Below are 26830 nucleotides of genomic sequence, written 5' to 3' on the forward strand. Positions count from 1 at the left end.
GCTTCTTACTTCCAATGATATTTTAGCTTACATCTGACTACATTAAAATATCATTTCTTATATAAATGCATAGGATACAACCCCTAGTTTTTTTAAATGTATGTTCAAAAGAGAAATAGACAGTCATCAAAGTTAATTTTGTCAAATGAGAGCATCTTGATATACATTTTTATTACTTAAACTTTTATTTAGATCACTTTTCTAATAACTTTGTCAAATAATTTATTAGACATTTTGGTCCTAATGAAAAGTAATTTTTAAACTATAATTTTAAAATATACTATTTATTTTTTATCTCAAAATGAAATTATTTCTGTTAGAAGTTCCAGGAAGATGGCAGAATAGGGTAAATAAGGCTCAGCCCTGCTCTAAGGAAAAGTTAGAGAAGGGACAGGAGGGTGAGTGAGACAGCAATTGAGTGCAATTGCCCTGGAAATGTCTTCTGTGCCACATAGGGTGGCCCTGGTTACAAAAGCTGAGGAATTGAGAGGCAGAGACCTGGACCCTAATGCAGAAACCTGGAGCCCACCGAAGTGCATGGATAGAGAGATGGGGGCTAGGAAGTAAGCCAAGCCGCATTCCTTGAATGTACTACCCTCACCAGTGCAAACCTGCTACTCGCGACTCACCCCACAACCAATGCACCTGAACCCCATCATCCACCCCCACTCCTCATACACCAAATGCCCTGCCCCACCAACCTCCAGAACACATACCCACCCGACACCCCCACACCAAGTGCAGTCCAGCATACTTCTCCTGCACCCCACCCAAGCACTACCTCCCCCTCCCTGCTCCTTGCAGGCTGCCGCCAGTGCATAAAGGTTTCAAGCTCTTACCTCCATATGCAGGCTACAGCCGGGACCCCTCCACCTATAGTGTTGCACAGTTTATGGCATTCCTAGACCTGCACGTGCGCACGGCCCTCAGTCATGCCCTTCAGCTCTGGGAAAGTGCTGACATATGCAGCCAGATCACATCAGCCCCCAGCCCATGAAGCATAATATTGACCTGCTGCCATAGCTCTGTGCATGTGAACAAAGGGCCCCCTACCTTAGATCAGTGCACACCAGAGTTATGCCCCCCAGACCTGTGCAACTGCGCAGCTACATCCTCCCTGGCTGCTGGGCACCCATGTTCACAAGCACCAGCAGTACATCCCCAAACTGTGCCTATTAAAATGCGACAACACACTACTATGCCCCACCCCATGCCCTGCATACTGCTACACATCCATCCAGCAAGCACGATGGTTTAGACTACTGAAAGAAATCAACTTCTAAATTAAATCAATCAAAATATTTACATGTAATGAAAACAACAGAAAATCACTAAACATACCACAATGCAGACAAATGTAGCTCAGTTTAATGACCAAATTAAAACACCAGAGGAGACACAGACATTGGAACACTAATCAAAGATGCTCATATAACTCTACTAAATAAAATAAGTGGAATAGCTAATGACACAAAGGAGATCAAGAAGAAAGTAGAAGAGCATAAAGAGAAATTTGAAATAATAAATAGAAAAATAGCAGCTATCACAGAGATTAAAGATTCTGTAGACATAGTAAAAAATATACTAGAGACACACAACAGCTGATTTGAAGAATATGATGAAAGAATAAATGAACCAGAGGACAGGACAACAGATTTTCAAAACTCAATACAGCAATTGGCAAAATAGATGGAAAAATTTCTGTTGGATCTCAGGGAAGTGTTAGAAAAAACAAGCCATACAAATATAAGAATCATTGGTGCCCCAGAAGGATAAGAGAAGATTAAAGGACTAGGAAGAGTAGTTGAGGACATAATGGGGGGAAAATTCCCAACCCTTATAAAGGACATGTATATATATATAACTCAAAGAAATCCAATGATCTCCAAACAGAATACACCCAAATAGGCATTCCTTAAGACATACTAATCAGCCTGTCAACTGTTGAAGAGAAGCAGAAAATTTTGAAAGCAGAAAGAGAAAAGCAATTTACTACGTACAAGGGAAATCAAATAAGGCTGAGTTCAGACTACTCAACTGGCACCAAGGAGGCGAGAAGGCAGTGGTATGATTTATTTAAGATCCTGAAAGAGAAAGACTTCCAGTGAAGAATTCTGTACCCAGCCAACTTGTCCTTCAAAACTGAGGGAGAGATTAAAATTTTCACAGACAAGCAAATCCTAAAAGAATTTGTCAGCAACAAACTGATCCTACAAGAAATAATAAAGGGAGTTCCACCAGTTGAAAAAATAAAGACAGGAGAGGGATGTCTGGAGGAGGTGCAGAATTGAAGAGTACCAGTAAGGGTAACTTAAAGGATAAAAAGAGAAAGAGGGAAAGGAATATATCGATCTGACAAATAAAGTCTAAAAGATAAGATGCTACTTTTAAGAAATACCTTTTCAGTAATAATTTTGAATGTTAATAACTAAATTTACCGATTAAAAGATACAGATTGGCAGAATGGATTAAGAAATATAATCCAGCTACATGCTGATTACAAGAGGCTCATCTTAGACACAAAGATACAAATAGATTCAAAGTGAAAAGATGGAAAAACATTTTCCATGCAAGTTGTAAACAAAAGAAAGCAGGAGTAGCTATACTAATATCAGACAAAATAGACTTTAAATGTAAATACAGTATAAGAGAGAAAAAGGGCACTATATATTAATTAGAGGGACAATTCACCAAGAAGAAATAACAATCATAAATTTTTATGCTTCCAATCAAGGAGCTCCAAAGTACATAAAATAGACATTCGCAAAACTGAAGGGAGAGATAAATATTTCAATAATAGTAGGAAACTTCAATACACCACTCTCCTCTGTAGCTAGAACAACTAGACAGAAGATCAAGAAGGAACTAGGGAATTTGAACAACTTGATAAATGAATTAGACCTAACAGATGTATGTAAGTCATTGCACCACAGAACACAAGGATATATAATCTTCTCTAGTGCTTGTGGAACATTCTTCAGGATAAGTCATATTCTGGGGCACAAAACAAGTCTTTATACATGTACAGTTTCCTTTATAATATTGAGGTACTTACTTTTGATTCCTATATTTTGAAGTGTTTTTATCATAAAAGGATGCTGAATTTTGTTGAATGCTTTTTCAGCATCAATCGAGATGATCATGTGATATTCAGGTCTTCCAGGCCTATTTATTGAAATAATATAACACTCCATCTCTTAACCCTATTATAAAGCCACAGTGGTCAAAATAGCATGATACTGGCACAAAGATGGAAGCACTGACCAATGGAATCGAATCAAGTGTGCAGAAATGGACGACCAAATTTATGGTCAACTGATTTTTGATGAGGCCCCTAAATACTCTGAACTGGGACAAAACAGTCTTTGCAATAAATAGGCCTGGAAGAACTGGACATCAATAGCCATAAGAATGAAAGAGGAACCCTATCTTATACCTTATACAAAAATTAACTTAAAGTGCATCAAACACCTGAATATAAGAACCAGCACCATAATGCTTCTAGAAGAAAATGTAGGGAAACCTCTTCAAGACCTGGTAATAGGAGGGGCCTTCCTAAACTTTACACCCAAAGCACAAGCAACAAAAGAAAAAATAGATAAATGGGAACACCTCAAAATCAAATGCTTCTGTACCTCAAAAGATTTTGTCAAAAAGGTGAAGAGCCAGCCAATTCAATGGGGAGGAAATATTTGGAAATCACATGTCAGAAAAAGGTTTGATATCCTGTATAGATAAAGAAATCATACAACTCAACACCAAAAGAACAACCAACTCAATTATAAAGTGGGTTGAAGATATTAATAAGCAGTTTTATGAAGAGCAAATAGAGATGGCTCAAAAGCACATGAAGGGATTGGGAAATGCAGATCAAGAATACGATGGGATACCACCTCACACCTATAAGAATCACGGCTACTAAGCAAACAGGAAACAATAAATATTGGAGAGGATGTAGAGAAACTGGCACACTTATGCATTACTGGTAGGAATGTATAATGTTGCAGCCACTGAGAAAGACTGATGGTTCCTTAGGAAACTAAATATCGAGTTGTCCTGTGACCCAGCAAAAGCACTACTTAGCATATACCCACAAGAGCTGAAAGCAATGTCACAAACAGACATTTGCACACCATTGCTCATAGCAGCATTATTCACAATGGCCAAAGGATGGAAACAAACCAAATGCCTATCAACAAATGAGTGGATTAACAAAATGTGATATATACGTATGATGGAATATTATGCAGCAGTGAGATGAAATGATGTCCTGAAGCACATGACAAGATGGATGAGCCTTCAGGACATAATGTTGAGTGAAATAAGCCAGACATAAGAGGACAGATACTGTATGATTCCAATTTTATGACCACGGAAAAAGTAAAATCAGAGTCTTATAATACAGAATATAGGGGACTTAGAGCTACACAGAACCTAGAGATGGGTGGACAGTTAGCTAATGAGGTTGAACTCCAATGTAAGGGAATAGATTGGAGTGAAGGTGGTTCTCTAGTGGGTCTATAAGTAATATTACAGTATTGAAGATGAACAAGATTGAAAAGGGTTCAATAGACAGACATGTCCCACTGACTAACACTAGAAATATAAATCCGTTCTTGCAAGAACTACTTCAAAGTTATTCATGTACAAAGATTGTTTATGTCCAGAGTATAGGAGAAAAACTGCTATTTCATTCTATGGGCTACGTTTGAAAGGAAAACATCAGCACTACGATAGCAACAGCAGAGGGAAATAATGGGGGAAGGGATAGGAGTTAAGAGGAGGTTTAGATTTCCTATTTGATGAGGCTGTGTTTATTGGTTTTCTTTCTCTTGGGAACAATCAATTTATCTAAAATTGAAAGTATTGATGGACTGGGACTTGGGGCACTATACATGACGCCTGATGAATGCAGGTGACTGAAGGATGCAATGACTAAGAAGTAGATTGGCGAATGTTGGTGTGTACTTATGAATGGATATTGTGCTGCTAAAAAAGGGAACAGAGTCGTGAGACATGCAACAATGTGAATGAACATGTGGGACATTTGGTGAGGCAAAATAAGACAGAAGCAAAACAATGGTATGGTCTCCTTTAGGAAATGCTTATAAAACAGGGCCCTAGATTGCAAGCTCTTATAGCAGATGCATACAGTCCGGAGTGGTAATTATTATTTCTGGATTCTGAGAGGCTGTTATATTTATAACCTGATATTTAGAGATAAGAAAAAAGCTGATCATTTAGAAATCATTCCATTCTACATATGCAATCAGTAATTCTTAATATCATTTCTAAATGTTGTTAGTTAATTTTTTTTTAATTAATAAAAAAAAAGAAAAAAGCTGATCAGGTTGTGGTTAAAGTAATTCAGAACACAGGGGTAAGGAAGATATTGTCTATATTTTAGAACCATGCATACTCTTTGAGACCAAAGGAATAAAGATTTATTTGGTCTGGAAACAAAATTTTCTGTAGCACATAATCTAACTCAACCTATCAGTATAGCTCATTTGGGCAATTGAAACACAGGAAACCCAGAATAAGAAAGAGATCCTTTAATCCTGTATAGCTTAACGTATGCCTGGATACAACCTAGAGTATATTAAGCAAATAATTAAAAAGTATTGGCAAAGTCCCTTACAGGATGGGAGAAAAAATATGGAACGATTAAACTTTACCATCAAGAAATTTCCTGATGCTGTGTCAATCTTTATAACTTTGATAAGCCTGCTCTCATGAAGCTTATGTAGATAGCAGAGAAGCTTAGCCTACCTATAGGTATGCCTCAGAGCTACTTCTGGAGGACCTCTTTGGTTGATCTGATGTGGCCTCACTCTCTCTAAACCCAATTCTGAAAGTGAAATCACTGCCTTCCCCACTACGTGGGATATGATATCCAGGGGTGAACGTCTCCCCGGCAACATGGGAGATGACTCCCAAGGATGAGTCTGGCCCTGGCACAGTGGATCAACCAAATTCCATCTTGACCAAAAGGGGGAAAATAAGTGTAACTAATAAAGCATCAGTAGCAGAGAGAGTTCAAATAGGGTCTATAGGTAATTTTGGCAGTTCAAGCTTCAGTTATACATTGCTACCTATCATAACCTGCCAAACCCCAATCAGGGCCATTCCACCCAATCGTAAAGAACACCTAGAACAATATATAAGATTCCACAAGGGTTCCATGCACTAGTGTAGCTTTCCAGAAACCTACAACCTCCAGATGGGTCCCTGGACCAGATAAGTCCTAGAGGGCCCAGCCTCTCCAGAACATCAGATAGTTCCATCTCCCTACCCCATATTAGTGACAGACAATTCTAATATGAAATAGTTAGAATGGCCATAGGCCAAACACCCTTAAAGAGAGGGATAGAAAGACCAAAGGTGCTGGTGGAATTTACAAAGATACGATTTAATGAATGAATATGAATGCTGAATCATTAAATTGATATCTCTTTTAGTTTCCAGTATCTTAGAGCAGCTAGAAGTAAAAACCTAAAATTGTGCAATTGTAACCCATGTCAAACTCTGAAATATGTTCTACAACTAATTGTGGTGCTGTGTTGTGAAATTTATTGCTTTTTTGTATGTATGCTATTTTTCACAAAAAAAAGGGAAAAAGGTCAAGTGTGATGATAAAAATATTTATGTTTTCTAGCCTCTCATATTCTGGAACAGCTAGAAGGAAAAATCTGAGAGGATTCTATGGCAGCCCATGACAAACTCTGGGATCTGTCCTGTAACTACTTATTAAAGAGTGCTTTGAAAACTATTGCTTTTTTATTTCTTTGCTTTGTATATATGTTCTATTATGCAACAAACAATTTTTAAAAATGAAATTACTGCTAAGGACCATTAATTGAATGTCATACTGCTTATTAAATATCATTTGATATCATGTGTACGTATCTTGCACCTTATAAAATCCAAATTCCAAAATTGATAAATAGGAATCACAATGAAATTATTCTTTCTACATCAACTTTCTACCATTTTCTCAGACCCCTATTTGCCTTCTGACTTTTGCCAAAGACTTTTCTTTATCAACTAGCAAGAAATACTCTATTCCTTAAACTCTTATGCCCCTAGTTTTATTTTTATTAGTAATCTGATACATTACTTTTAATTGTGAATATCTATACATAATGGATTTTTTCAAATAGATTTTAAACAATCAGTTTATGGGACCATTTATTAAACAAACATGTTTCCTTTTAATATAAAAGTATGTATTATTTAATATCTTGTATATATAATAATGTCCCTATAAATATTACTCATTACATATTTAATAAAATTATGCTTTAAATGATAGAGGAAACGTTTCATAGGGCAAGAAAATATATCCTAGGTAGAAATTAATCTCTATGGAATGGATTTGAGCTTTTTAAATTTAAAAGTATATTCTTTTATTATTGATCACTGTAATGAGTGAAAGATCTCTTACTACTAGGATTTAAATCTATAAATCTGTACACCCATAGTAAGACTATAAATTTCTTTTGACAGAATGTCCAATAAAAGTGGCTACTTATTAAGAAAATAGTAAGTAAACGTTTATTAAATGATCTATAACAAATTTTAAGAAAAAAATATACAAAATCTGTGGTAAAATTAAAAAAAAATCTGTACATCAGGTGAAAAAGAAGACTGGGTTCTTGCAATACCATACTAGAACATTTTCTAATAAAATAGCCTAAGGATAAATGAAATGAAATTTTATTTAAATCATGATTTACTATTTATTAGGGTTTACCTTATATGAAGTTAGACGTCGATTTGTGGAAAAGTAATAAGGTGCAAATTATTTGTTCAAGGTTTTTGTTTTATAACTGTATGTGACATCAACCTATTTTGGATTTAACCCCACAGTCATACTGTAGGATTCATCTGCATCTGCCCTGAATTTATGGTTAGTATCTTATATCTCTCATAATATGAGATCACTTTCTCATTTTGTTTTTCCACCAAGTTTTTCATCTTCTTTATTTTCTCATTAATGAGCTAAACTTTTGACATAGTCTCATGGTATCTGCATGGAAATTACTTTTTAACATTTTTAAATTTATGATACTAGTCATCAATGAAAATAATTGAACTAATTGAACTAGTTAGTGTTTATAGCACATTCATTTTGCAACATTGTATCTTTACATTTAAAATGAAAACTTGCTTAAGTCTACTAAAAAAAGCAGAGGTAAACAAAATTGCATTGTTTCACAATATTTTCTCTCTATAAAATATCCAGAAAGTGTGAGACTTAAATACTTCTTTAAAATCAATAAGTGTGACTTTGCATAACTAACTTTGAAATATGTATCTTGAACCTCTCATCTAAGTCCAAATTTTCAACAGACACATCCTTTCTAAATCTACTTGCATTTGAGTTACATTTTAAAACATTTCAAAATATTCTGGATTCTTCAAGTACAGTACCCAGGAGTAAATAAATGCTGAAAAACAAAACAAAACAAAACAAATTTCTAGTTAATTTAAATATATTAAATGGTTCTCTTACACGGATGCTACTATTAGCATGCACACATTAATAGCTGCACATGTATTTATATATTACTTTTGAACCTCTTAAATATCATCATAGCTTCATTAATAAAAAGAAAGAAAAGACTAAATTGCATTTATCAGTTTTCAGTACTGTTTTATGGGTAGTGCACAGATTGCAACGTGTTCTGAAACATTTCTCTCAGAGCCACAAAGACCAGCATACATTTCTACAAGGTTGCTTTAACAAAAAAGGCTCACTGGTATAAATTTATTTTATGTTATTAATTTTCAGTAAACTTAACATTTGAAATGTTTACATCAAAAGATAGCAGATACTTACTTGTATATACTTTTGAATTTTAATAAAATAGCAAAGATGATGCACTTTCATTATTTTTTTTAAGTTGTGTTTCCTTAAAATGAATACTGATTTACCTCTCCTTTTATTATCTAGGCACTTTATTTCCTAAATTCTTTCACATTGGCACTATTGGGTGACCAAGAGAAAGAGAAAAGAACAGAGAAGCCGTAGATTTAGTGATGTTTAATAGCATATACTATGTAGCTGGATGATAACTCTACACCATAATTTTCACGAATATGGTGTATGCTTTTTTTTCACAAATATGGTGTATGTTTAGGACTTTTAGGAAAGGGTAGCGAAGGAGGAAGGAAAGGGAAAAATACATTCCCTGAAAAATCTTTCAATTCTTTTGCCCATGAAGATTTTTGTACTGCTACTTCAGTGCTCTTGCCCAACAGATTAAATCATTTGCGGATTCTATGAGCATATCATTGGTCTACTATAAATGTTAAAAAGACTGCTAGAGATTTGGGTTATAAGGCAAATATGTTTAATTTACTGTGTCTTTTTGGAAATGTTTTTCATATTATGAGAAAAAATAGTTGTATTAAATTAATTAAAATATATTTAACCTTTCATGTACTTATGATTTAATTATTCATTTGACCTTTAAAAATAAGCATCAAACAGTTTAAATTTGCACAAATGAACAAATATTGACAAAGGATGGGACTGCAACCTAAAATCTATCTTCTAGCAGCATTAACAATAACAACAACTTGCTGCTAAGCTTACAGCACATGCCAGAAACTATCATTTCAGTTGGACAACTCTCATTACCTCAATGTTTTAGATGACAAAACAAGGACCAAGAGACTATAAATTATCCAAATTCATATAACTACTTAGCTGCAGTCACAGCTTAGTAGTTATATATTTATGAGATCTTTATCACTATAAAGTCTGTGCTCTTTCTACCATATGAACCTGGATCAAATAAATAATGTATGTGTATCTAGAAATATGTATTTATGTGTTTCTATGTATGTGTAGAATTTAATTTTGTAATTTAGCAAAGAAATACCAAGAAGTAAAATTGACAGATAGGAGTCAGCTTTGCAGGAATGATAGCTGAATCCATAAGAATGGATGGATATATTGGCACAGTGGTAATACCTAAATGCAAGGTTTAGGCTGTCACATACACCAATTAGGAATATGGAATATTGACAGCAATGGGGTAGGTTTATAGAAGTGAATATGTGTAAGTGATGTCAATGAAGATAAGAGATATTTTTCTAGAGAAGGAATTGATGTTGAAAAAATATATAAAAAACTCCAAGTAGTTGAGAATATTTTGAAATACTTAAAATTTTTTTCTCCTTTAGTTTCCAATTTGTAGAGTTGACCTACAAGCTGTCAAAGTATTATCATGGTGGAAAATACAACACAAAAGTTGATGTGTATAAACAAGATGATTTTCTATTTTGAAAAGTGCTATTATAAAACAACAAAACAAAACAAAATGATAATGGGACACCAAGTAATTGGTGAAGTTTTGTCTATAAGAGAAGTAAGATATAAAGGACAGAATGAGTTTGTCAAGATTATCCAAGAATCAAATGCCAAGAGGGCATAAAATGTGCAAGAATTTTCTTAAGGAAAAAAACACTTGTAAGAGAAAATGAGATGGATTGGGCAAGTCTGTGAGAGCCATAATTCTGCCATGCAAGAGTGACCCCAATTCGAAGAAAGAGAGAAGGAAGGGTTGGGAGAAAGTGTGATGATCACCTTGCAGTCCGAGAAAAGTCTGAGAAGGATGTGGAGGAGATCTAGAACCAAAGTCAGCCATCATATGATTACTATGTCCACAGGGTTCAGGCTGCCTCAGTACCCTTGCCATGCCCATCCCTTCACCAAGAGCAGACTTTGGGGAGCACAGGTCTTGGTGGAAATTCAGTGATGGATTGCAGAGAACAGCATCTAAGGCCTTTGGTCAATCATATTCCATGTGGTTGGATATCTGAGAGGTGAATTCCCATTACTGCCTGCTCTAGTTTGCTAGCTGACAGAATGCAATATACCAGAAACAGTAAGGATTTTAAAAAGGAGAATTTAATAAATTGCTAGCTTACAGTTCTAAGGCTGAGGAAATGTCCCAATTAAAGCAAGTCTATAAAAATGTCCAAATAAAGGTACCAACAGGAGGTTACCTTCATTCAAGAAAGGCGAGTGAAGTTTAGGCTTTTTCTCTTAGATGGAAGGGCATGCTGTGAAGTCTCTCAGCTTTCTCTCCTGGCTTCTTGTTTTATGAAGCTCCCCAAGAGTTGTTCTCCTTCTTCATCTCCAAAAGTCGCTGGCTGGTGGATTCTCTACTCCATGGTTCTGGGGCATTCTGCTTTGACTTTCTCGTGGTTCTAAAAAAAGGGACTTTCTCCAAAATGTTTCACAACTCCATGGAAGCTATTTGATCAAAAGTTACCACCCACAATTGGGTGGGTCACATCTCCATGAGAACAATCAAAATGTTCCCAGCCAGCAATGTTGAATGAGGATTAAAGGACATGGCTTTTCTGGAGTCCACCACAGATTCAAACTGGCACACAGTCCAGTGAACCAGTCAGGAGATGACATTTTCTGGATAGAGAGGACTCATGGCCCTAAAGTGGGAAAGGAACAGCTTATTAGGAACTTGTAGGCCAAGAGCACCAAAGAGTAGTGAGCAAGAAGAAGCTCATATTATGATGCAATGAGGTTGGAAAGAGTACACAGAACTTTCTAGACCATGGTAAAAAGTTTTGCAAGGGCTTAGAAATGGCTTCTGGCATGTCTGGAACTTCTCTGGCACAGAGGAATGAATAGTCATGTCTAGTTTAGGGAATTGAATTCTATAGTTTAATATGGAAAAGATAGGTTCAGGTTTTTGTGTGTATGTTTTGATTTTAATTGCTGATCTTCTTTTTTGTGTGTGATTATTAAATCTTATTCATTGTGGTAAATTTAGAAAATCAGTAAGGGTAAGAAGAAATGGAAAATCACTCTTATTCTGTGCAAAATGGTAGTGCTTTGTTTTTTTTTTGTTTTATTATTTTTAATTTACTTCCCAATGTCTTGTGAATATATTAAATGGTTAAGTTTTTCCAGTAGATGCAATATTGTTCCCACTTTTTCTATGTAATATTAAGACATTTTTCTCTATGCTATTGAAAATACTTTTTAACAATTTTTTAACAATTTTAATTGCTGCATAATAGCCAACATATATAAATAAAAATAGACAAACTTTTTCATGTTTTATTCTTTATTTGCATTATATGGTCATTTTTAGAATTAATGCTGTTTGAATTGCAAATTATTGATGAAATAGCATATTGATTTTAATTAAGAATAGTTCTAAAGCCTTTATAATTTTTCACATTCCTTTCAGAAATGAATGAAAGCACTCATCATAGCACCTTCAACGGTATTGTATATTACTGTTTTATAATCTATAATTCTTTTGTCACCAGAGAAATGCCATAGAGTCTTTTGCTTGACATGCTCAGTATCCAATTCTTGAGACACCAGGATTTCAAAGAGAGAAAGAGTTTATTACTATGTCCATAGGAGGAGAGTAGATGGCCTAGCGGCCCAAAATCTGTCTCTCAGAACTGCAATAATTCTGAAAGTTTTATTAGAGAAAAAGATGGGCAGGGTTTAGGATAATGAGTACAGTGGCCCCAGATGATGTAATTAGTGGTGATCTAATTATTAACCATGTGCAGATTGATCACATGCTTGGTCACAGGTAGGAAAATGGTGGAGTATTATAATGAGGTCCAGGTGACTTATACGTTACTGTGCATGTCATGGGGGCCCACCTTGGTTAGATCCAGTCTCGGTCATCAAGGTAACTTTGGACTTGGGGTTGGTTAGTTCTGGGCAGACCCAAGACCCTTCATTAATAAACATTATGGACTATCTTCCGTGATTAAAAGACTTTAAAATTGAACAACTGGAGAAATGGGTACAGATGAAGTTTAGGCACAAAGTTTTTACAATCACAGGGCACAAGATAAAGGCCATACAACTATTATCAGAGATCAAGGAAGCTGGATTTCAGTTCAGAGATTTCAGATATTTCTTTCTATTTTGAAACTCTTAGAAAGTAAAAGGAAATATCTACATACTTATTTAACAATCAAAATCATCCCTTAAATCCTGATTTCTCAGTTATACTTTGAATTCTCAAAATGAGAAACAAATACTGAAAGTGCCTTAAAGAATATGCTTAAAATTATATTTTATCCTTTTTTATAATGACAATTTCATTTTCTTTATTAAATGTATACAAGTATTTTCCCAGGAATTCAAAATAAATCCTGTCTAAACAGGGAAAAATACATTTTTAAAGAAACGTTCTCTCATGCTGTTACACATTATTCTTTATCTCGATCTTTTACCTCATGACAGAGCATCTTAAATGAGATTTTACCTCCAAGGTTCCTTTTATAACATTTCCTTTTATAACTGTAATGTGCCCACTGTTTAGAGCAGTTTGAGTTTCTTGATGGCATACCCTGTGGCAATAACTGCATAACCTTGATATTTCCACACAGGCACCTAAACATTGACACTTATAATGAAGAATGACCACACTAAACTAATGACATTCTGCTTGTTAACCTCAGGATGGCTTGTGTGCTGATTCACTTAGCTAAAGTTCTTTCAGAACACAACACCTCCCTTCCCACCAAAACATCTATGCACAATATGCAAGAACTCTCTCTAAGAAGACAGAATCACATACTCCATGTTTAGGCTCAAATCCTGAAGTATCTTTGTAGTATTATTAAACAATATATTTGATAGTCAAAAGGTTTACCAGATTTTAGTGCAACCCTGTCAATCTGAGCTTAGAAATCCGAAAGAATCTGAGTTTGCTTGATGAACACCTGCCACTCACTTTTCAAATGAATCATGACATTTTACTCTCAAAAATTTAAGTTAAAGAATGAACTATTTTCATCAAAACTTAAGAAATTCTCCACCATATGCAAGGAAAAGGTTTTTATAAACTGAAATTATTTATAAACTTATCATCATTTTGTCAGTTTTATGGCATATTTCCTCGGGTGCTTTTGCAAGGATTCAACAGAGGAGATTCCTGTTTTCCAAATGAGGGAGTTGAAGATTGTTTCACTTTGCTAAAACTGCCAGAATGCAATATACCAGAAATGGAATGGCTTTTGCAAAGGGAGATTTATTAAGTTATAATTGACAGTTCTTAGGCCATGAAAAGTGTTCAGATAAAGGCATCAAAAGGAAGACAGCTTGACTATGAAGAAAGGCCGCTGGCATCTAGGGTTCCTCTGCTAATGGGAAGGCACATGGTGATGTCTGCCAATCCCTTGCTCCTGGGTTCCGTTGCTCTCAGCCTCTGTTCAATGAAAGAAAAAAGCAACTGAAATGTAGACCACATATGGAAGATTTCCTTTCTGGCATGTATATATCAATTGTGTATTTTTTCTGATGTTTGATTGGTGCTTCCATCCAGGAGGGAATGGACAAGAAACACATTTTGAGCTGAACATCCCAAATAAATGTTATTATTGGGGATAATTTAAAGTCATGATCAATTGTAGTATGTCATTATTAATTCAAACACTGCACAGGGTCATTTCCATATGTTTCAAACATGTAAGAATAAAATTAAGTTTAGCTTTCATGCAAGATGGCGCAAGATGAAAGAAACAGAACTAAACAAAGGACTGCCAAACAGCTCAGACTGGTCTTGCCCACAAGGAAAGGACAGGCCCTCTGATGCTAGGCTTAGGGTATAAAATCTGTGGCATTCTATCGTTTGGTGAGTCAGCCACCACACTTTGGGTGCGCATCTATTCTTACAAGATCATGAATAAATTATTTTCTTTTCTTCTCCACTATCAGGTAAGCATTTATTCTTTTTCAGGTATGGCTTTCTTTCATGCAAACAGAAGAGCATTCATTTCATATAGAATGGTAAGATTCTATGATGCTTCATAAAATTACACAGAGTAGAATGATGAAAATATATTTCACTAAAAAATAGGTAAATAAATATTATTTATATAAATAATAATATTTATTTTATATGATTTAGTATGAATATAAATCAATTTTGACAGGTTTTAAATCTTCTGTTTATATTATAAAACAATATAGGAAGAATTTTTTAAAAAACACCACTTTATCAACCAGCCAGCTTAACAAATATAACATTAAAAATGCCTTTCCAAAAATATTCTCCTGCTTTGTGACTTGCATTTTCACTTTCCTATGGTGTCTTCTGATAAATGAAAAGTCTTATTTTTAATCTAATTCTTTCTATCAGTTCCTACATGTATTTTCCTAGCATATTTAATTTAAAAAATATTTTACTTACACTAAAATAGTGCCCTATTCTTCTTTAATCTTTTTTAATGAGTTAAATTTCTATTTTTCATTTTCTTATGATCTATTAGAAATTATTTTATGGCATGAGGATTGATTTTCAATTTCTCTCTCTCTCTCTCTCTCTCTCTCTCTCTCTCTCTCTCTCTCTCTCTCTCTGTCTCTCTCTCTCTCTCTCTGTCTCTCTCTCTCTCTCTCTCTCTCTCTCTATATATATATATATATATATATATAAACACTTGTCCCAGCAATATGAATTAAAACATTTTTCCAACATATTTGTAATGCTAACTTTGCCCATGTAAATGACTCCCGTGTCTCTACTTTCTCTCTTCACTTGTTCATTTTGTATCTCTATGTAAATAGTATACTGTATGGATTACTACTACATTCATATTTTTTATTTCTTACTGGGTAAAATCCTTCCATGATGTCATTCTTCTTTTAGCATCTTGACTAATTTTGGTATTTGGCTCTGCTGTATGTGTTTTGGCAGAATTAATTCTGCAATTTATAAAACAAAATATAAAACAGTATGAACAATTCAGATAATTCCAAAACGGCAAAGTTAATTTAACATTAGAAAATCCACTAATATGATTCACCTTGTTAACAGATTAAAGACGCAAAGTGTTTTATAAAATTCAACATTCTATTATCTGAAGAACTCAATTTTTGAATGATCTTTTCTTAAAAAGTTTGGTAAAATCACCATGAAAATCATCTCAGCCTGATATTTCTTCACTGTAAGATTTCTAATTACTTATTAATTGATTTAATGGATATGGCCGCCAGGCTTTCTTTATCTTCTAAATCCATTTGGAGGATTAAAATTTTCTAGAATATTTTCCCCATGTGTCCAAATTTTAAGACTTATTAGCACAGTGTTTTCCTAAAGTATTTTCTTATCTTCTAAATCTCTGTGCTACATATAATTATGTCTGCTCCCTTTTAAGCCCTAGTAGTGTATATTTGTGATTTTATTCATTTGTCTATCTCTTCTTTCATCCAGGGAATATCTCAGTTTATTCTCGCAATTTTTCTAAAGAATTCCCGAGCTGTATCCATCCAAATTATTTATCTCCATTGCCATCCCTGTATTTTAACTATTATGTTTTTTTATAGCTAATATTTCTTATTTTTGTGTTTTCTTTTTTTTATTTCATTTGGGTTCATTATGTTCATCTTATTCCTTCTTCCCTTCAAGATGATTTGGAGGGAGCAAGTGGGAAGAGATGGCTTTGTCTATGTAGCAGCCATTCCCCACTCTTCAATGTCCCCATTTATGAGAGCAATTTGTGCTGAGAAGAGGTGATAGCAGAGTTCAGAGCTGAGGTGCAAAGGGAGACAGCTTCTTGAGCTGGACCATCTGCTTTTCTCCTTCCCTGTCCCTTGGCCCAGTTCACTAGCTCTTGGTTGCAGCTTCCTGACCCACAGCTGGGGACAATGGAAGGCCTAGTACCTTTCACATAGGCTTCAGAAGCTCAAGGGACACTTCATGATTCAACTTAGCTCCTCTTATAGTGTGTATGTGCTCACACCAAACATATGTCAAAGATTTTATTCAAGCTATTAATGAAGGAGAATATCAATAAAGTATTGAAAACTGGTTCAAAAGAAACTTCAAAACACACACACACACACACACACACAGGACACCAGACATGATGAAATGTTTTTGCAAATGGATACAAAACTGGTTATTATTCACAGAACAATAATCTATTGTAGGCAAAATCCATTTGCATGTCTGTGGAATAATTTTCACTACTGGCAGTTTTCTCCAATTTGCAGAGTTGTAAAATGGCTTAAAGACAATGAAAAGAAAAAATAATCTGTGTTAGTGAGCTAGTAAGGACACCCACTAATACTTTTATGCCCACTTTAAAGTCTTTTGCAATTTATCCTGACATCCTGACATAAGGAAAATATGTTTAGAAAAGGAAAAAAAGTAAGAATAATAAACAAGATGAAATGAGAACAAAACGGAAATAAGAAAATGACAATTGCAGTAAGATAAGACTATAAGAATAAATTCAAAATAATTAGTTTTCCTAACAGAACCCAACAATAATCTCAAAAGAAAACTTCATAAGTTTAAAGGCAAATTACTATTTTGGTATTTTGGTCTAACTTTAGACTTCATTACATAAAACATACGTTATAAAAACTCAAAGGAAATTGTTAAAGAATCGAATAAAATGTATAATTTCAAAAACAGTAGGGGGGCAATTATTCGAAAAAAACGTCAATAAATCCAAAGAAAGATATAAAAAGGGTGGAAAAAGAAACAAATTATGAAACACAATATAACCAGGTACAAATTAATCTGATTCACAATAAATGCAAGGAGACAAAGTTAACCAGATATGCTTATTTAAATGGCCTCAGAAAAGTTCACAAAATACTTTCACATTGATTCAAATTACTCAGATTTCAAAAATATTAAAGTACTTATTTGGAGCCACATCTTTCCTTACTGTAATAATGTACACCAAGAGAAAAATGATTATCTTATTTTATGCTACAGTTTCCTTCTTTCTTATGAATTATTTTAGATTTTCTTTGCAGCAGCGTTCATGGCATTTCCCATATATCTCTATATTATGTTTATGATGACAATTCTAATCAGCCTCTCTTTTTGTAACTCTATATTTAATTTGTCTGGAACAGTTGTCGCTCTTTTTTTTTTTCGGTCTTCTTGGAGAACTTTTGTTTAGATTATAATACCTTTCTGCCTTGAAAATTTATAAATTTTATTCTAAGCTTCTGAAATGATTAAAACTAATTAGTTTTGGGGGTGCAATGGTAGTGGTAGAATTCTTGCCTGCCATACAGGAGACCCAAGTTCGATTCCTGGTCCACGTACTTCCCAAAAAACAAAACAAACAAGCAAAACAAACAACAAACAAACAAACAAAAATTCAACAAATGATGCTGCAATAATGGGACATTCATATAGAAAAATGATGAAATATGTGACCCTGCTATACAACATCTGAAAAATAGAAAAACATTAACTACTTTCATTTCAATGACATTGATGTAATAAATCCAGTCCTGAAGCTTAATACTGCATACATTTAAATTATAGAACCTTGTTTCAGTTTGCTAATGTTGCTAGTATACAATATACCAGAAATGGATTGCCTTTTTCAAATGGGATTTTCTAGGTTACAAATTTACAGTTTCAAAGCAATGAAAATGTCCAGATTTAGGCATCAGCAGGAGGGTACCTACACTCAAGAAAGACCGATCATGTCCGGGGTTTCTCTGTCACATGGGAAGGCACATGGTAGCATCAACTGGGCCTTCTGTCCCAGCTTCTGGTTTAAAACAGCTCTCTCTGCACCTCAAATGTTGGCTCTCCAAGCTTCTATCATCTCTCTCCTCTCTGTGTTGGCTCTTTTAAGGACTCTGGGAAACTAATTAAGACCCAGTTCTCCATGGAAACAGTCTAATCAAGAGGTCTCACCCTACAATAAGTCTGTACCCATAAGATTGGATTAGAAGGACATGGGCTTTCTGGGGTACATAACCATTTCGAACCAGCACATTCCACACTCTGGATCCCCAAAAGACAGGTTCTTTCCATGTACAAAATCCATTCATTCCATCACAATACCACAAAAGCCTTAAACCACTTCAGTTACAATGCAAATAAAATTCAAGGTCAAAAATGGTACAAAGTCTCATCAAAGTCAGTTACAGGCATGGTCTGTCCAGAGGCAAAATTATCCCCTGGCTGTGGACCTATGAATCTCAGAACAAGCCATGTTCTTCCAAAATAGGGACAGTCATAGGATAAACATTTCCATTTTGATAGGGAAAAATTGAAAGGAAAATAGAAGTCACTGGATCCAAACAATTCTGAAAACTGACAGGGCATACTCCATTAAATTTCAAAGTATGAGAATCATTTATCCCCACAGCTTGGGGATAAATGCAGTCCCAGCCTTTCCAAAGACTTACAGAGCAGGCCCACTCTCTCCAAACTGGGATAAGTGTTACAACACTGGGGAGTATTGGAGAGAGCAACTTGTTCTCTTCCCTCCCTCCCCTTCTCCAAGCATCTTTGTGGTGCCTGGACTCTCTGGTATCTCTGGGGCACATGCTCAATCTGCTCAGAACAATGGAGCGGTAGCCAGGTTCTCCCCAATCCTTGGGGAATGCACTCCAACCTGCCTGAGGCCTGAGGCAGCAAAACTCTTCCTGAACATCAAGGAGGAAGGCCCACCCTCTGCCTTTTGGGCAAGCTCATTCTTTCCACATGAATGGCTGGATCTGCCCTCCTGGCCCAAGATTTCCCGGCTCCAGATATTAGCTTCCATAGTTCTGTCTTTGAAAGAATTTTTCCTTCAATCTGTCCCTTATCTGTCCCTTTTAGTCCAGACTGGTGGTGGTTCCATTTATACAGATTGTGCAAAAAAAAAAATATGCAGCATATAAGGATCAAAACCAGACCATAAGACTTTCCACAAATCCCTTCTAGATAATTCCATCTCCAATTCTGGCTTTTCCTGAAAATGGCTGTTTGATTCCATATTTGGCTAAATCCTCACCTGGGGCAGTATTCTCTGTGATCTCATTTTTTAAAAGTTCAGAATTTTCCAAACTATAAGCTTCTGATTTCTTTGTATCCAAAGCTTCTATTTTCAGCTTATCCCTTTCCTAATGGATTTTACTAGAAGCCAGGGTGCATCTTCTGTATTTAGTTTGGAAATTTCTTCAGCTAGAAATCTAAGTTTGTTGACTTCAAATTCTACCTTCCATCCAACACCAGGACTCAATTTTGCCAAATTCTCTGCCACTTTAATACAAGGGTTGCTTTTCTTCCAGTTGGCAATGCCACATTCATTATTTTCATCTAAACCTCATCAGAGGTGTCTTTAGAGTCCACATTTCTACAAACAATCTGTTCAAAGCAGTTTGGCCTTTCCTATGCATCTCCTCACAATTCTTCCAGAATCTTCCCCTTATCTATGTAAAAAGCTGTTCCAACATCTTTGGTGTTTGCAAATCATTGCACCCCACATCTCTGGTACCAAAATCTGTTTCAGTTTGCTAATGCTGCTGAATGTGATATACCATACATGGAATGGCTTTCACAAAGGGGATTTAAGTTACAAATTTATAGTTCTGAAGCCATGAAAATATCCAAATTAAGGCATTAACAAGAGGATATCTTCACTTAATAAAGGTGGATCATGTCCAGGATTTCTCTGTCACACATGGAGGAATATGGCATGCCGTCTCTCCCAGCTTCTGGTTTCAGTTTTCTCATCATTTTCTGTCCATCATTTTCTTTCTCATCAGACTGTCCATGTCTGCTCTCCAAGCTGCTGCTATCTGTGTTGGCTCATTCAAGGATACCAGGTAGTTAATTGAGACCCACTTTGAATTGGCAGGGTCACATCTCCATGGAAGCAATCTAATTAAGAATACCCTCCCGCCACCAACACACACACACAGAGTAGGTCTGCACTCATAAGACTGGAGTAGAAGAATATGGCTTTTCTGGGCTACATAACTGTTTAAAACCAACACATATCCCTGTCTAAATCTGCCACCTATTGATGATATTTGACTAAGGTAAATTTCAGAGCCTCCATCTCTGAAATACCAACAATATCAATACTAATACTAACAAAGAGTGAGTAGTATGATGCCTGATACAGAATAGTTCAGGAAAAAACGTTAGTTAAATAAAAATGTTCTAGTAATGATTATCAGTATCATAGTAACAGGTACTTACAGAGACACTTTCAATGTTCTCTGTTTTGTGACTTAATTTACCTCTTTAAAGCCTTACATGATTGTTAGTGAAGAAGCAATGTAAAGTCAGATTTTAGTATTTGGGATTTGAAGCAGACTTTCTGAGTTCAAATCCTTGCTGTGCTATTTAATCACTGTGCAACGTTGGAAAATTCCTACCCTGTGTCTCAGTCACTTCCAATTCAAAGTAGGTCTGCTAGGGTTGATGTGAGGATTAATTTAATGCATTTTGAGCAATACCTAGACTATAACAAGTGTTGCTTGAAGCGTTTCAAAAATACATAAATGTCTTTTAATCTCCATTTTACATAAGGGAAAACTAAGGCACAGAGAGGTTATTTACTTTGCTCATGGTCATTACAACCAATATTTAGTGGAATATACTGGACTATCTATAAGTCTTTCCATTTATACTTGTGCCAAACAATGTGAGAAAGTGAGACTTCAATCTTTTGATAATATTATTTACAGGTTAAAAATTACATATAACCATGTTGGCTAATAAGATTGGAAAACCTATAGATGATTAACAATCATGAATATTATACAAATGCACTTACATCAATGAGCAAATTAATTCTGTGCCATTTCATCAAATAGAAAAAATAACAGCAAGGTAAGCCATTCATTTTAAATTGTTTTTAATATTTACAAAACTATTTAAAAGACAGACCTTGAAACTTTGAAATATATATTTTTAAATCCCTATATCTACCTGATTCAAATGATATTCTCTGATACCTCAACAAAAAGAAAAAAAAGTAAAGTGAAAATGCCCTAGTGGAGGTGGACAGGGGTTGTTGAAAAATTAAAATTGGAATATGAAAATAAAAGCTTTATTTAATACACCCAATGTATGAAAGATAAGTACCTGAGGCATCAACAAGTGGAAATTGTTCCCTAGATAGGTAAAGAGCTGGGTTTATATGACAAGAGGAACGCGCCCCTTTTTACTACATGTTATAGAGATGAATTTAGATAAGCAAGCAAGATATTTATAAATGCAGTGGAGAGAAAATAAAGGAGGAAAAATAAAGGCATTAACTATTTGGGGGGAAGACTTGTAAGCATATTTGTTTATTTTATTAGTTATAGAAACAGGTCTGTAAACTAATAAAAGGCAGATACTGCAGAAACATTGCAATTTCTAAGAATATTAGACTATTTAAATTTATTTAGCTATGATTTTTGTAAGTCTTTGTTAGAAAAAAATGAGTACCATTGAAAATAGAAGGATATTCTGACTTGCTGCAGATAGAGAGCCATTTAATACTTCTCTTTTGTTTTCTCAAAGCTCTTGATTTAACAGAGTAAGCAAGATTTAAGTAGAAACCTAAAGGACAGCTTAATCTTACAATCATTTCCCTCATGCTGCAGGTTTCCATTTTAGCTTTATTCATTATAGCCCTAAAGCTTCTGCTTTCTAAATGTGTAGGTTAGAGAATGTACCTTAGAGCGCACCTGCTCAAGATTAATAATATCACCCCAAGAAGATTAGAGCTATTACTCTTCCTGACCTGATCCAAATGGTACAAATGGGATTTTAAGGATGATGTCTGTTCAGAGATCCAGCAGAGTGATGAGATGCAGGGGATAGCTGCCCCGAGGAATCAGGAAAGATAGACTGCCAGGGCTGTACAGAAGATACACCATTAGGTTTAGCTATTATCCAAAGAAAAGATTATGGCTATAAATAAATTCATCCAGGCCTTTAATATAATAGACGGGCAGACCAATGGATGGACAGGTTAGGAATGTAGCTATTATTTAAAAAGAAGGCCTTAGGCTAAGTTCTTATTTCAGTAACAGAATTGCAGAGGATATGAGAATAAAGAAAGTCACATCCTGGTCAATCTGATATAATTGAGAGTCTTAGAAATAAGAAGTATTGTAATACATGAATTTCATGGAAATGATCTGCTCTTGCCTTGCTATTAGGTGATCAAGTTTCTGGCTGTGAAGAGTAGAGTGGCTACCTTCCCAAATTAAAACTCTCCTGTGATTGATATAAAGAAATATTCAAGAATGAATACAGCTATTATTTTTGGATAAGGACAACCATAGTTTCTAATGGCATCCTAAATAATAGCTTTCACATAACAAGTGTTCAAATAATCATACTGATTAAAAATTAAGATCAGGGCAGTGAGATGGTGAGTCAGAGGCAAAATTCTCCCCTACCATGCCAGAGACCCGGGTTCGATTCCCGGAGCCTGCCCCTGCAAAAGAAAAAAAAGAAAAATTAAAATCGAATAACACCTCTCTGTGCATCACATTTTCAGGCACTTGATATTATTAGTTCATTTGATCCTTACAGCCAATTTGCAGATAAGGAAATTGATTTTCAAGAGTAAATAACTCATTCCTTCCTTTCCTCTTAAACTATTTGACTTTTGTTCATCAAAAATCTCTATGAATCCTCCTTATCAATCTGGTCTCCCTCACTTCTTCAGGGATACTTTCCCAACACTGAGATGGTCCCTGTGATTTGTTCTCGTAGCTCCATCTCTTTTGCAGAACCTACGGTGGTTGCCTTCTTTGAAAAAAATTTTACAAAACACCTAAGAGCACACTAGGAAAAATATTCCTCTGACATTTTATAAATCTTAGTCATACTGTTTATTTGTTGGCTTGTTTTCTCTCTGCCCCCCTAAAATAGAAATTCATTATACTTGAACTGCATAATATATTTAAGTGCCTGAAACTTAGTCAGTTATTGATACATACTTATTAAATGAATTAATGAATGGGATAATTGAATATAAAATTGCTGATTTGGCAAAAATAAAATAAGTGTTGGGCATGTAGATAATAAAAGAGATAACCAATTCAATGAAAAGTTCTGCTTTTTAGATCAATCAGATGGTTGAATGGATGACATATATCATTAATAAAAGTAGAAGACATGAAAGAAAAGACAGTTTGGGGGAAGGAGAAAACGAATGTAATCTCTTTTTAACACGTTGACTATAAAATATCTGTGGGACTTTTAATATAATGATGCCCAATAGACGTTTATAAAGGCATGACTGCACCTCAAAGGATGACTTAAATTTGGAGATGTTGATTTCTGCAACTGGAAGTTAGGGAGGTGGGGGATTGTATATGAATACTGGTAGATAGTTATGGGAAGCTAAAATAGATGAAAAGCATGGACAGTATTCTGCAGATACCCACTGCTTCAGGGGTAAGCAAATAAGAAGACTAGACATAAGAAGAATGCTAGGACACAATGTTTCTAGAAATATTATCTAGATTTCTTTGCATTGGTTGTAATTATTTTCTCAATTTTTGCATCTAATTTCCATCCAATACAATATTCACAAATGTCATAGCTGTCTTTTTATTATTTTATATGCATTGTCACAAATAAGATGGATGTAGATGGTATATGAATAAGGTTTCTGGCTAATTAAATTAAAACTTTGAATCTTTTTTTTTTCTGTTCTAGGGTTTCAAGTTGCTGTTATATCAGTTTTTGATACATATTTAAATCTTTCCTTGCAAGACTTCAGAATACAATCAAAGACAGAAAAATATGAGGAGTGGAAGTATGGGATATTTTGTTGCTTTAAAATTACGCACAGAAATGAAATTTTTACCTATGTGCATTTAAGACATTTTCTGCTGACTTCAATAATTATAGACTAATAGAAAGCGTAGATTGACAAGGTGAAACTCTGCTGCCAGTTGAAGATATTTTCCTTTCCTATTATTTAGTAATTTGCACAGTCTAGTTTAAATGACTCAGGATATGGAGTTAAGTAGATGAATATGATATCATATAATATTTGGAAAATGTCATTACCCTTTGAGAATTATAAAGATAAAAATTCATTTTCTATTCATATTTCCTACTACCTTTAGAGAATCTCTGTTTGTCTGTAACAGAATTCAAATTTTTTCCTAAATTGTGTGTGCGTATATATGCACATTTTTTCTATTAACACTTTTAGACAAAATAATGACACAATCTCAAGACATACAATAGTAGCAGAAAATGAAGACATTGGATAAAAGAAGAAACAAAAATATTATGGGAGAGTTTCTACCAAATGTTACATTTATCCTATAGAATAAAATCCAATGGAAACTAAGATTGGAATATTTCTTCATTTAATCTATCTGATATTCTGTGAAATCTAATTTGTACATGGTTTTCAAATAATTCAAAAGCCAAAGCCTAATCCAAAAGTAATGAGGCTTCAGAAATACGGTTACAGTGACAAAGTCCTATCCAAGAATATAATAATATCTTGAAAGTGTGATGTGCTATTTAAATATCACTTTTAAAAATTAATACTACTAGGTCACTATTAAAGAGTGCGTTCTTCATGAGAAATTCTGACTTAGATAATCAAGTTCAACTCCATGGAATTGTTGTCACTAAGTCTTGAGTCTTAGACTCACTAACTTGAGTGTGTCTCTTCCTTTTTTCCTTTTTTCACATTTCTTCTGTCTAATGTGGAGAGAAAATTCACAAATTTTCACATAAAATAGAGATCTCAATTAATAGTACTAGTGGAAAAAATTCATTAATTCTTTCATGTGTAAAATTTTTAGATCAATTAATCCGTGCCAAGCATGCACAATTTGAAATTGGAATAATATAATGAGAAAAAGAGACAGCACCTGTGCTACTGATAGTGATAGAGAGATGGGGTACAATTATAGCATTCAATATAAAATTGCAACATGGTAAGTGACATGGAGGAGAGACAGCAGTGAGTGAAAATATTAGGGAAAATGGATATGCTTTTCTTGGCATCAGGAACCATTTCATGAAAAAGTGATGAAGAAGCCCAGAAAAATAAGCAAGATTTAAGGGATTTTCAGTGTGTGGAGATTAAATAAACTCAGAGATGGGAGAAACACATTCCAAGGTGAAATCAACTTTTGTAGTGAATTTGGAATTTTGGAAGGGAGATGGAACACGCAATAATAAGGACAGAAAAGTATTAATGTGACTGACATAGAGCAACAGGAGAGTCACACTGTAAAATGAAACTTGACACAGGGACAAAGGAATGGAGGGCAGAGATGGAGGACTGTGGTTTTCGTTATGAAAGCAATGAAGCCGTATGTTAAGAACTTGAGTCTGTCTGTTTCTTTTTTCCTTTTTTACATTTCTTCTGTCTTCTGAGAAGAGAAACGATTCAGGAAGCCAGACTGAACGGAAGTAGGGCAGGTTGGAAACATTTTGACTTAGTTGATGACAGTAGCCTGGGCTACTTGGTGTTAAGTCAGAAACCTGAAAGGTCTAAGGTGTTGCCCCTTCTTACAAAGTAACAAGTTAGCCTGCTGTGCTTTTAAACATGTTTCCGCCAGGAGAAATCAGGCTTCTTGAATGAGAGAGACAGTCAATCCCTCATAACAAAATGCAGTGGCCAGAAGAGTAACTTAGAATAGATTTCTCAAGCTCAAGCCCCATGAGGCAACAGGTTGCGAAACAGATATTACTCTCCACTGGAGAGGAACCCTGAAATCAGATGTAGAGGTGATGTAGGACAGCTGGCCCACCTGCCCAACCTCTTCTCCTGAGAAAGAAGTTACATATTTAGCAAATCTCCTCCAAGGGAAATGGGGTAAGGTGTCACTTCTTTATTACCTTGGAAGGTAAACAAATATCTACAAGGAAAGGACTTCACAGTGCCAAAGCTCTCAGGAGGAAGTGTTAGCTAGGGTTCTCTAGAAAAAGAGAATCAGCAGGAGATATCTATAAATATAAAATTTATAAAAGTGTCTCACACAACTGTGGGGATGTAAGAATCCAAGATCCACAGGGCAGGCCGTGAGCTGGCAGCTCCAATGAAGGTCCTCAACGAACTCTCAGGA

Source organism: Tamandua tetradactyla, chromosome 18, assembly GCF_023851605.1.
Source record: "Tamandua tetradactyla isolate mTamTet1 chromosome 18, mTamTet1.pri, whole genome shotgun sequence".
Taxonomy (NCBI): Eukaryota; Metazoa; Chordata; class Mammalia; order Pilosa; family Myrmecophagidae; genus Tamandua; species Tamandua tetradactyla.